Source organism: Balaenoptera acutorostrata, chromosome 9 (genome assembly GCF_949987535.1).
Source record: "Balaenoptera acutorostrata chromosome 9, mBalAcu1.1, whole genome shotgun sequence".
NCBI classification, from domain to species: domain Eukaryota; kingdom Metazoa; phylum Chordata; class Mammalia; order Artiodactyla; family Balaenopteridae; genus Balaenoptera; species Balaenoptera acutorostrata.
This window is the reverse complement of record NC_080072.1, coordinates 80398777-80411596: the sequence shown is the minus strand read 5'-3', so window position 1 is coordinate 80411596 and position 12820 is coordinate 80398777.

The following is a 12820-nucleotide window of genomic DNA, read 5'->3' as shown; positions in this document are numbered from 1 at the left end:
TTATAAAAAATAATTATAAAAATTAATTTATAATGCAATGCTTATAATAATCCCATTAAATTACTTTTGGAACTTGATAGTGGTTTTAAATTTCTCTTGAAGAATAAACAAGAATAGATAATAAAATTTTGAAGTTCATTTGAAGAATAAGCAAATATAGATAGCTAATAAAATTTTGTAAATGGATTTAAATGTAGAAGTATTTTATACATCAGATACTTAACTAAACGATGTGATATTAACATAAGGATTTAGAGATGAATGGGACAATAAAGTAACCTACAAAAGTTCCTCATGTGTGTATGTTTGACTTTTTAAAATAATACATTACAAGCAATTGGGAGAAAAAAGGAGGCAACCAACATTTTAAAAACAATTGAATAATAATTTGAAAATATATAATATCTATATATTAAAATAAATTCCATATATAGTAAGGTGTTAAATGTAAAAAAGGCTATTAAAATTTAGAAGGAAACCTAAGTATATATTTCTGATGAAGAGATGGAAAGGACTTTTGAAGTTTGAATCATTAAAAAGAAACCCAGTTTCAAACACATGATAATTTGAAAAATTATTTTAAAATGGATAGAGCTGACTCTATTACTGTATGTATTTGGTATGCCATAATATAAAGAAATTTAAAAGACAAAAGGAAAATTTTAGAAAACATTTATAATATGACAGTTGATAGCTTATTATATAGAGACGTCTTAAATTCACACACACACACACACACACACACAATGTAAATGAACAATAGAGCGATAAAACTACTGAAAATCATTAGAAAAAAAGTTTAAATGAGATAGTATGGGACTCTGTATCATGTCAAAGGTGAAGAGGAAATCACGATACTTAGTACTGGAGTGGGTTCATAGCAACTACCCCTTTGTATACTATTGGTTGGTGTTTAAATTGTATTAACTTTTCCTAAAGACATTTGATGATATTTTTTTAAAAGTATGTGCCCTTTGACACAAAAGTTCCATATCAATAAGAATAACTTGGAATAGATGTATGTATAATGTATATGTATAGAGATCTTATAGCACTTTTATTGAAATTTATTGTTCTAGACCTACACATTCAGTGCTAACCTAGCTTGCTCAGATTTCATTATCTCATTCAAGGCCATAGAAGAGATCTGAGGGGATTGTTAACCTCTGGGATTTATGTGTCTTGCCCACAGATTCAAGAGTCATTCTCCACTATTTGGTCTCTAGTTGGATCTGACTATAGTTATTTACATTATCTTTAATCAACACTTTAGCTTTCAGAGACTCAAACTGTAACTTCACCTAGAGGAAAGTGGTGTATTTCATTAATGAATAAATAAAGGGAATGAGAATCATTATTCTAAAGAAAATATACCAAATATTTGGTTGAGAAATAATAAAATGAAAAATGTCAAAGTCTCAGTTGACAATTTAAAAGGCCTATGCTTAGGATAGTCCATCTCTAGAAGTCAGGTTTGGTCAGGGGTCCAAAAGGAACCAGACTGAATAAAAAATATATTTCAGTCTTATTATCCTTTGTATATATACCTTGAAGTGGAATTGTTGTATCCTACATACTTCTATTTTTAATTTTTTAAAGCTACCTCCCTACTGTTTTCCACAGTGGCTGCACTATTAGAGTATGTGTTTATTTGTCACTTATGCCAAAGTTGTTGGATGAGTGGTCTTCCTTGTGTTTTAGGAATTCAGGTTCTTTCTACCAGGTTTCTTCATCATTCCCTAGGAACTCCAAGTCTTTCACTGGATCCCTGTTTCTAGACAGCGTACGAGGAATAAGGGGAATGTGGAGGGTCACTGAGAGGTTTTTGATGCCAGGCTTAAAAATAATTTACATTTATTTCATCTCTGTTTCATTGGACAGAATTCAGTTGTTTGTTCCCTCCCTCTGTCTTGTAGTTTCAAGGGGGCTGGAAAATACAGAATAATACATAGCCCAAGAAAGCAGATACTGTGACTTATTTATTCACTGCATCATGAGTGTCTATAACAGTGATAGGAGCATAGTAGGAACTCAATAAATATTTGTTGAATGAATGGTTTAATGAGTTAATGAGTATGGGAATGAATGAAAGAATCAACCAAGCCATGTTAGTACAGTTGGAAAAATCATGTCAAAGCAGGGAGTAGCAAGCACTGAAATCGATGGGGAAATTGAAGCTCAATGTTGACAAGTTTAACTAGAGACAAGGCATAAGTTCTAGAGCAGGTGCTTCTAGTAGAGGAGATATTTTGAAGACCTTCTTAAACGTGTACTTTTTTTGATGATAAGGTCTCAGAAAATATAGTAAGCTTACACATTCAATATCATAGCATACAGAATTTTAAAAACTGTCTTTTTATTGGAATGGGATATTGGGAAAGTTTTTAGCTATAAAAGTCATGGTTTTGTCAACATAATTTAAAACACTTTAATAAAACTTTAAAAGTAAATATATTGTTTATAAGAGTACCCCTGTGAATTTTGAAGATTTAAAATACAGATGTTTTGAAGCTATGTGTTTTTAAAATATTTCTTTGAATTGATTTATAAACACTTTCTTACAATCTTTTGTGAACTAATGGACCTACCTAAAATTCATTATACCACACTAAAGGTTGAGTTTGGGAGAAATAAAGCTTTCTCTAAATTGTTATCATATAGTAAGAGTTAGTATTTGATTGCTAAAGAAATGGGAGAGAGGAAAGAGTCAGACTCTGGATTCAGAAACATATGAGCTGAATCCACACCCTGCCACTTCTCAGTCAGGGGTCCTTGGTTATGTATGTATCTTCTCCTGGCCTTTTAAAAAAATCGCTAGTAAAATGAGAATAATACTCCTATGCTAACACTCTTGTAAGGATTAAATGGGTTAGAGTTACAAAAAATTTAGTAGTGTCTGATGCTTTGCTGGTTCTCAAAAAAGAAAAAAAAAAAGCTAGCTTTGGCCTCTTATTCCTCCTCTCCTCCCCATGCGTGACAGTATTCTTCAAAGAGAGAATTAGTAGAGAGATTGCCTAACATTGCCCTCTTAAGAGGCAACATGGCCTCAGGGTGGTAAATGAATTTCAGTTTACTGCTATGGTGGAGGGTGAGGAGAAGATTGCCAGGTTCTTCCAGGTCCAGTGGAAAGGACCCATGGATTTGGCTGGCTGGAGTTCTCTATTCAAGTTCTTGCATAAATCCTACCCATAATGCAGCATTTGCCATCTCCTATTTCTGCTTTTTTATAAGTCAAGTAAGCATTTAACGACACTGCAATGCATTTTGAAGGCAACATTTCCTTAGATTTTTATGAATTTGTTCCCTATCTTTTTAAAGTTGTTTTCCCCACAACCAAATCAACAGCAATTTTATACTCAATTTTATCGAGTTTTTCCAAAGCAGTCAATGAGTTGTTCAGAGAATTTTTTTCACATTGGTATTTCTTCTGTTTACATACTATTTAATCAAATTATATGTTAATTATATAATAAATACAAATCGTGTAACCAGTTATGGGAAGAAACACAACTTATTCTTGTTTGGCATTCAACTTGAGTGAGACAGAAGAGCAGACATAGGATGCAGTTGCCTGCTACCTCAGCTACCATCAATGCTATCAAATGAAAAAAAAAATTTATCCAAGTTGCTCAATTGATTCAAAAGTATACCCAAAAGACATGGAGTTGTTTCAGTGAAAGAAGTTCAAGAGACTTTGGTGGTAAAATAGAGTGTATTTTGAAAGATGAAGAAGACATTAAAATGGAGACTGAATTTAAAAGACACAAATGGAACCTTCTGGCCCACCATGAATATTTCTGAGTTTCATTAAAAAATAAATAAAATAGGGCTGCACACTAAGCCAGAGGCAGTGAGAGGCAAAGCCCAGGCAGCAGATTGAAATGTATATACAACTTGTTTGGTAGGGTCTGTAGCCAGGGGTAATCACTGACCAGACTCTTTCCCCCTTGTGGGATCCTGACCATATCTGGAAGTGTCAGGTTTGGAGACTAAAGTATTTAGGCCATTGAGCAGATTCTAGAGTTGTCATTTGCCCAGGGAAATGCAGACTTGCCTTTATGTTTTGTTTTGCTCTCTAGCCCTTGGGGATTTCACTTACTTTCTTATGATTTTAGCAATACATTCAAAAGTATAACTGTTGTAATTCATCCAGGACAGAAAATTGTATTGCAGCAGGAGTTCGTCAGAGTATCTTATCCTTGATACTGAGGAAAGCTGGCCTGATAATTTCTTAGGAATATAAAGAATGAGAATAGAGTAGATGTCTAATTAGAGCACAAATATGGATCTCAGCTTCCACTAAATGAAAATAACTGTTTCTGTATTTTGCTTCAGTTTTTTTCTTCAAATGTTCTCTAACATGTTTCTCCTCAGGACATCTTTGCAAATGTCGTCAATATTTACCTATTGATATCTTATTTGACATTGTCAATGCCAGGCATCATCAGACAATAAAATATTTCTAATAATAACCTGATTGTAATTGTTTCTTCTTACCAAATGGCAATTGTAATTGGTAAGGACAAAAAGAGTTCAAAGTGGCTAAATTTGAGATAACTGAAATTTTTAAAGCTCCTAGATTACCTTGTGGTAATTTCTGAGGTAGAATGTGATTGTGTCTTCTAAATGGCAATTTTTTGTGCATTTTATTGTGAAACCCAAAATAAGTGACAATTTTTGTTTAAAAAGAAAATAAAATGTTATATTTAAAACATTTATGTTTTCCATAAGTAATAGTTGTCAGCCATAGTTCTTTTTATTTATTTTTTTAACATTTTTAGGGAGTATAATTGCTTTACAATGGTGTGTTAGTTTCTGCTGTATAACAAAGTGAATCAGCTATACGTATACATATATCCCCACATCACCTCCCTCTTGCATCTCCCTCCCACCCTCCCTATCCCACCTGTCTAGGTGGTCACAAAGCACGGAACTGATCTCCTTGTGCTATGCAGCTGCTTCCCACTAGCTATCTATTTTACATTTGGTAATGTATATATGTAAATGTCACTCTCTCACTTCGTCCCAGCTTACCCTTCCCCCTCCCCATGTCCTCAAGTCCATTCTCTACCTATGCGTCTTTATTCCTCTCCTGCCCCTACGTTCATCAGAAACTCTAGGCCCATCCACCTCGCTAAAAATAACTCAATCTCATTTCTTTTTATGGCTGAACAATATTCCATTGTATATATGTGTCACATCTTCTTTATCCATTCATCTGTCGATGGACACTTAGGTTGCCTCCATGTGCTGGCTATTGTAAATAGTGCTGCAATGAAGACTGTAGTACATGACTCTTCTTGAATTATGGTTTTCTCAGGGTATATGCCCAGTAGTGGGATTGCTGGGTCATATGGTAGTTCTATTTTCAGTTTTTTAAGGAACCTCCATACTGTTCTCCATAGTGGCTGCATCAATTTACATTACCACCAACAGTGCAAGAGGGTTCCCTTTTCTCCACACCCTCTCCAGCATTTATTGTTTGTACATTTTTTGATGATGGCCATTCTGACTGGTGTGAGGTGTTACCTCACTGTGGTTCTGATTTGCATTTCTCTAATGATTAGTGATGTTGAGCATCCTTTCATGTGTTTGTGGGCAATCTATGTATCTTCTTTGGAGAAATGTCTGTTTAGGTCTTCTGCCCATTTTCGGATTGGGTTGTTTGTTTTTTTGATATTGACCTGCATGAGCTGCTTGTATATTTTGGAGATTAATCCTTTGTCTGTTGCTTCATTTGCAAATATTTTCTCCCATTCTGAGGGTCGTCTTTTCGTCTTGTTTATGGTTTCCTTTGCTGTGCAAAAGCTTTTAAGTTTCATTAGGTCCCATTTGTTTATTTTTGTTTTTATTTCCATTCCTCTAGGAGGTGGGTCAAAAAGGAATGTACTGTGATTTATGTCATAGAGTGTTCTGCCTCTGTTTTCCTCTAAGAGTTTTATAGTGTCTGACCTTACATTTAAGTCTTCAATCCATTTTGAGTTTATTTTTGTGTATGGTGTTAGGGAGTGTTTTAATTTCATTCTTTTACATGTAGCTGTCCAGTTTTTCCAGCACCACTTATTGAAGAGGCTGTCTTTTCTCCATTGTATATTCTTGCCTCCTTTATCAAAGACAAGTTGACCATATGTGTGTGGGTTTACCTCTGGGCTTTCTGTCCCGTTCCATTGATCTATATTTCTATTTTTGTGCCAGTACCATACTGCCTTGATTACTGTAGCTTTGTAGTATAGTCTGAAGTCAGAGAGCCTGATTCCTCCAGCTCCATTTTTCTTTCTCAAGATTGCTTTGGCTATTCGGGGTCTTTTGTGTTCCCATACAAATTGTGAAATGTTTTGTTCTAGTTCTGTGAAAAATGCCATTGGTAGTTTGATAGGGATTGCATTGAATCTGCACATTGCTCTTGGTAGTATAGTCATTTTCACAATGTTGATTCTTCCAATCCAAGGACACGGTATATCTCTCCATCTGTTTGTATCATCTTTAATTTCTTTCATCAGTGTCTTATAGTTTTCTGCATACAGGTCTTTTGTCTCCTTAGGTAGGTTTATCTCTAGGTATTTTATTCTTTTTGTTGTAATGGTAAATGGGAGTGTTTCCGTAATTTCTCTTTCAGATTTTTCATCAGTGTATACGAATGAAAGAGATTTCTGTGCATTAATTTTGTATCCTGCTACTTTACCAAATTCATTGATTAGCTGTAGTAGTTTTCTGGGAGCATCTTTAGGATTCTCTATGTATACTATCATGTCATCTGCAAACAGTGACAGTTTTACCTCTTCTTTTCCTACTTGGATTCCTTTTATTTCTTTTTCTTCTCTGATTGCTGTGGATAAAACTTCCAAAACTATGTTGTGTAACAGTGGTGAGAGTGGGCAACCTTGTCATGTTCTGGATCTTAGAGGAAGTGGTTTCAGTTTTTCACCATTGAGAACTATATTGGCTGTGGGTTTGTAATATATGACCTTTATTATTTTGAGGTCAGTTCCCTCTATGCCTACTTTCTGGAGGGTTTTTATCATAAATGGGTGTTGAATTTTGTCAAAAGCTTTCTCTGCATCTATTGAGATGATCATATGGTTTTTCTCCTTCAATTTGTTAATATGGTGTATCACATTGATTGATTTGCGTATATTGAAGAATCCTTGCATTCCAGGGAAAAACCCAACTTTATCATGGTGTATGATCCTTTTAATGTGCTATTGGATTCTGTTTGCTCGTATTTTGTTGATGATTTTTGCATCTATGTTCATCAGTGATATTGCCTGTAGTTTTCATTTTGTGACATCTTTGTCTGGTTTTGGTATCAGGGTGATGGTGGCCTTGTAGAATGAGTTTGGGAGTGTTCCTCCCTCCGCTATATTTGGAAGACTTTAAGGAGGATAGGTGTTAGCTCTTTTCTAAATGTTTGATAGAATTTGCTGGTGAATTCATCTGGTCCTGGGCTTTTGTCTGTTGGAAGATTTTTAATCACAGTTTCAACTTCAGTGCTTGTGATTGGTCTGTTTATATTTTCTGTTTCTTCCTGGTTCTGTCTCGTAAGGTTGTGCTTTTCTAAGAATTTGTCCATTTCTTCCAGATTGCCCATTTTATTGCCATATAGTTGCTTGTTGTAATCTCTCATGATCCTTTGTGTTTCTGCAGTGCCAGTTGTTACTTCTCCTTTTTCATTTCTAATTCCATTGATTTGAATCTTCTCCCTTTTTTTGTTGATGAGTCTGGCTAATGGTTTATCAATTTTGTTTATCTTTTCAAAAAACCATGTTTTAGTTTTATTGATCTTTGCTATTGTTTCCTTCATATCTTCTTCATATATTTCTGATCTGATCTTTATGATTTCTTTCTTTCTGCTAACTTTGGGGTTTGTTTTTTTGTTCTTGTTTCTCTAATTGCTTTAGGTGTAAGGTTAGGTTGTTTATTTGATATTTTTCTTGTTTCTTGATTTAGGATTGTATTGCTATAAACTTCCCTCTTAGAACTGCTTTTGCACCATCCCATAGGTTTTGGGCCATGGTGTTTTCATTGTCATTTGTTTGTAGGTATTTTTTGATTTCCTCTTTGATTTCTTTAGTGATATCTTGATTTTTAGTAGTGTATTGTTTAGCCTCAATGTGTTTGTATTTTTAAAACTTTTTTCTTGTAATTTATATCTAGTCTCATAGCTTTGTGGTCAGAAATGATACTTGATACGATTTCAATTTTCTTAAATTTACCAAGGCTTGATTTGGGACCCAAGATATGACCTATCCTGAAGAATGTTCCATGAGCACATGAGAAGAAAGTGTATTCTGTTGTTGTTGGATGGAATGTTCTCTGAATATGAATTAAATCCATCTTTTTTAATGTGCCATTTAAAGCTTGTGTTTCCTTATTTATTTTCATTTTGGATGATCTGTCCATTGGTGAATGTGTGGTGTCAAAGTCCCCTACTATTTTTGTGTTACTGTCAATTTCCCCTTTTATGGCTGTTAGCATTTACGTTATGTATTGAGATGCCCCTATGTTGGGTGCATAAATATTTACAATTGTTATATCTTCTTCTTGGATTGATCCCTTGATCATTATGTAGTGTCCTTCTTTGTCTCTTATAATAGTCTTTATTTTAAAGTCTATCTTGCCTGATATGAAAATTGCTACTCCAGTTTTCTTTTGATTTCCATTTGCATGGCATATCTTTTTCCATCCCCTCATTTTCAGTCTGTATGTGTCCTAGGTCTGAAGTGGGTTTCTTGTAGACAGCATATATATAGGTCTTGTTTCTGCTTCCATTCAGCCAGTCTATGTCTTTTGGTTGGAGCATTTAATCTTTTTACATTTAAGGTAGTTATCGATATGTATGTTCCTATTACCACTTTCTTAACTGTTTTGTTTTTCTTTTTGTAGGTCCTTTCCTTCTCTTGTGTTTCCTGCCTGGAGAAGTTCCTTTAGCATTGCTTTAAAGCTGGTTTGGTGGTGCTGTATTCTCTTAGCTTTTGCTTGTCTCTAAATGTTTTAATTTCTCTGTCAAATCTGAATAAGATCCCTGCTGGGTAGAGAAATCTTGGTTGTAGGTTTTTCCCTTTCATCACTTTAAATAAGCCCCTCCATTCCCTTGTGGCTTGCAGAGTTTGTGCTGAACGATCTGTTGTTACCCTTATGGGGATCCCCTTGTATGTTATTTGTTGCTTTGCCCTTGCTGCTTTTAATATTTTTTCTTTGTATTTAATTTTTGATAGTTTGATTAATATGTGTCTTGGTGTGTTTCTCCTTGGATTTATCCTGTATGGGACTCTTTGTTCTTCTGGGACTTGATTGACTGTTTCCTTTCCCATATTAAGGAAGTTTCCACTATAATCTCTTCAAATAATTTCTCAATCCCCTTTTTATTCTCTTCTTCTTCTGTGACCCCTATAATTTGAATGTTGGTGTGTTTAATTTTGTCCCAGAATTCTCTGAGACTGTCCTCAATTCTTTTCATTCTTTTGTCTTTGTTGTGCTCTGCAATAGTTATTCCCACTATTTTATCTTCCAGGTCAGTTTCCGTTCTTCTGCCTCAGTTATTCTCCTATTGATTCCTTCTAGAGAATTTTTAATTTCATTTATTGTTTTGCTCATCATTGTCTGTTTGCTCTTTAGTTCTTCTAGGTCCTTGTTAAATATTTATTGTATTTTCTCCATTCTATTTCCAAGATTTTGGATCATGTTTACTATCATTACTCTGAATTCTTTTTCTGTTAGACTGCCTGTTTCCTCTTCATTTGTTTGCTCTGGTGGGTTTTTACTTTGCTCCTTCATTTGCTGAACATTTCTCTGTCTTCTCATTTTGCTTAACTTACTGTGTTTGGGGTCTCCATTTTGCAGGCTGCAGGTTCTTAGTTCCTGTTGTTTTTGGTGTCTGACCCCAGTGGGTGAGGTTGGTTCAGTGGGTTGTGTAGGCTTCCTGGTGTAGGGGACTGGTGACTGTGTTCTGGTGGATGAGGCTGGATCTTGTCTTTTGGTGGGCCGGGTTGCATCCAGTGGTGTGTTTTGGGGTGCCTGTGAACTTATTATGATTTTAGGCAGCCTCTCTGCTAATGGGTGGGCTTGTGTTCCTGTCTTGCTAGTTGTTTGTCATGGGTTGTCCAGCAGTGGAGCTTGCTGGTCGTTGAGTGGAGCTGGCTCTTCGCATTGAGATGGAGATCTCTGGGAGAGCGCTCGCTGATTGATATTATGTGCGGACTGGAGATCTGGTAGCCAATGTCCTGTACTCAGCACTCCCACATCAGTGGCTCAGGCCTGCCACCTGGACAGAGCACCAAGACCCTGTCAGCCACATGGCTCAGAAGAAAAGGGAGGGAAAAAAGAGAGAAAGAGAAAAAAATAAATAATGCTATTAAAATAAAAAATTTAAAAATTTATTAAAAAATAATTTTAAAAGAGTAAAAAAAAAAAAGAAGAGAGCAAACAAACCAATAAACGAATCCACCATTGATAGCAAGTGCTAAAATCTAAACTAAGATAAACATAAAAATCAGAAACTAGTCAATCGCATACAGCAAACCCCATGTCTACAATCGCTCCCAAAGTCCACCACCTCAATTTTAGGATGATTCGTTTTCTATTCAGGTATTCCATAGATGCAGGGTACATCAAGTTGATTATGGGGATTTAATCTGCTGCTCCTGAGGCTGCACAGAGAAATTTCCCTTTCTCTTCTTTGTTCGCACAGCTCTTGGGGTTCAGCTTTGGATACGATCCCACCTCTACATGTAGGTCACCCTCTGGCATCTGTTCTTCATCCAGACAGGATGGGGTTAAAGGAAAGGCTGATTAGGGGGCTCTGGCTCACTCAGGCTGGGCAGAGGGATGGGTATGGAATGTGGGGCCAACCTGCAGCGGCAGAGACCAGCATGACACTGCAACAGCCTGAGGCATCGTGTGTTCTCCTGGGGAAATTGTCCCTGGATCACGGGACCCTGGCAGTAGCAGGCTGCACAGGCTGCCAGAAGGGGAGGTGTGGATAATGACCTGTGCTTGCACACAGGATTTTTGGTGGCTGCAGCAATAGCCTTAGCATTTCATACGCATCTCCAGTGTCCGTGCTGATAGCCTCGGCTTGCACCCGTCTCTGAAGCTTGTTTAGGCGGTGTTCTGAATCTCCTCTTCTCACGCACCCTGAAACAATGGTCTCTTGCCTCTTAGGCAGGTACAGACTTTTTCCTGGACTCCCTCCTAGCTAGCTGTGGCGCACTAGCCCCCTTCAGGCTGTGTTCACGCAGCCAACCCCAGTCCTCTCCCTGGAATATGACCTTGGAAGCTCGAGCCTCAGCTCCCAGCCCCCACCTGTCCCGGTGGGTGAGCAGACAAGCCTCTCAGGCTGGTGAGTGCTGGTTGGCACTGATCCTCTGAGCGGGAATTTCTCTGCTTTGCCCTCTGCACCCCTGTTGCTGTGCTCTCCTCCATACTCCGAAGCTTCTCCCAACCCACCCACCTTCTCCACCATTGAAGGGGCTTCTTAGTGTGTGGAAAGTTTTCCTCTTTCACAGTTCCCTCCCAGAGGTGCAGGTCCTGTCCCTTTTCTTATGTCTCTGTTTTATCTTTTTTCTTTTGCCCCACTCAGTATGTGGGGTTTTTCTTGCCTTTTGAGAAGTCTGAGGTCTTCTGCCAGCGTTCAGTAGGTGTTCTGTAGGAGTTGTTCCACATGTAGATGTATTTTTGATGTATTTGTGGGGAGGAAGGTGATCTCCACGTCTTACTCCTCTGCCATCTTGAAAGTCCAGCCATAGTCCTTTGACCCCAATAAATTCCTTATAGGTTTCAGATTTTCATCTGTGTTAATGTATGTTTAAAATAATCTAAAGAGCCTAATAATGTATATTAATTTGATGTGGGGTGGGAGGACCTCTTTAAGATAATAGGAAAACATAAAAAAATTGTGTCAACTACATAAAATTAAATATTTACATATTTACATAAGAAGCACTATGTTCAATCAAAATATGAGCCACCAATTATGAAAAGAACAAATTACAACAAAAACTAAGGCAAATATGTAACGTATTGTTATAGATAAAGAAAAATGTCTTTGAACACCTCCCTATAAAAGTTTTCAAAAATATAATTCTAACCTACTGATAATTGAAGTAATAACATTTAAAATAATGTTACCATATTTTGACAATTGAATTGTCATAAAGTTTAAAAAATTATTATGCCCAGTGCCAGGAAGATGAAGGAAGATTGTACTCTGTGAACTGCTTGGGTCAGCTTATAAAATGTACATGCTTTCTGTGGGGCAATATTATGGTAAGTTTCAGAAATCGTAAAAATATTCATACCTTTGATCCAGTTTTTCCACTTTTAGGAAGTTGTGTTTGCAAAATAATAAGAAATATACACAAGATATAGTTAAAATGGCGTTTGCTTCAGCATTGTTTATGATATCATTGATGTAATTGAATCCAGCAAGAGTGTATGATCAAATTAATTCTGATATATCTGTATGATAGAATAGTGTGCCATCTATATAATTAAGTAGACTAAAATGTTCATGGTATATTTTTAAAGGATAGAAAATTTTAAAAATATATAAAGTACACTTCTGTTTTATATGTATAAATTATACAAAAGATGAAGGAAACAGCACAAAGTATAAATAATAATTCGGGTACTGAGATTATGGGTGAGCTTATTTTTATCTATATATTTTTTCTACAGCATAACATTTGTTATGCTATACATCACATTCACTTATACATTTACATGTTTTTATAATATCAATCTACTAATGTAATAATTTTGTAAAGAATGCTTCTCAATTGCATCAGGTGGAATTTAAATTTTTCTTAAAGAGAAGAGGGAG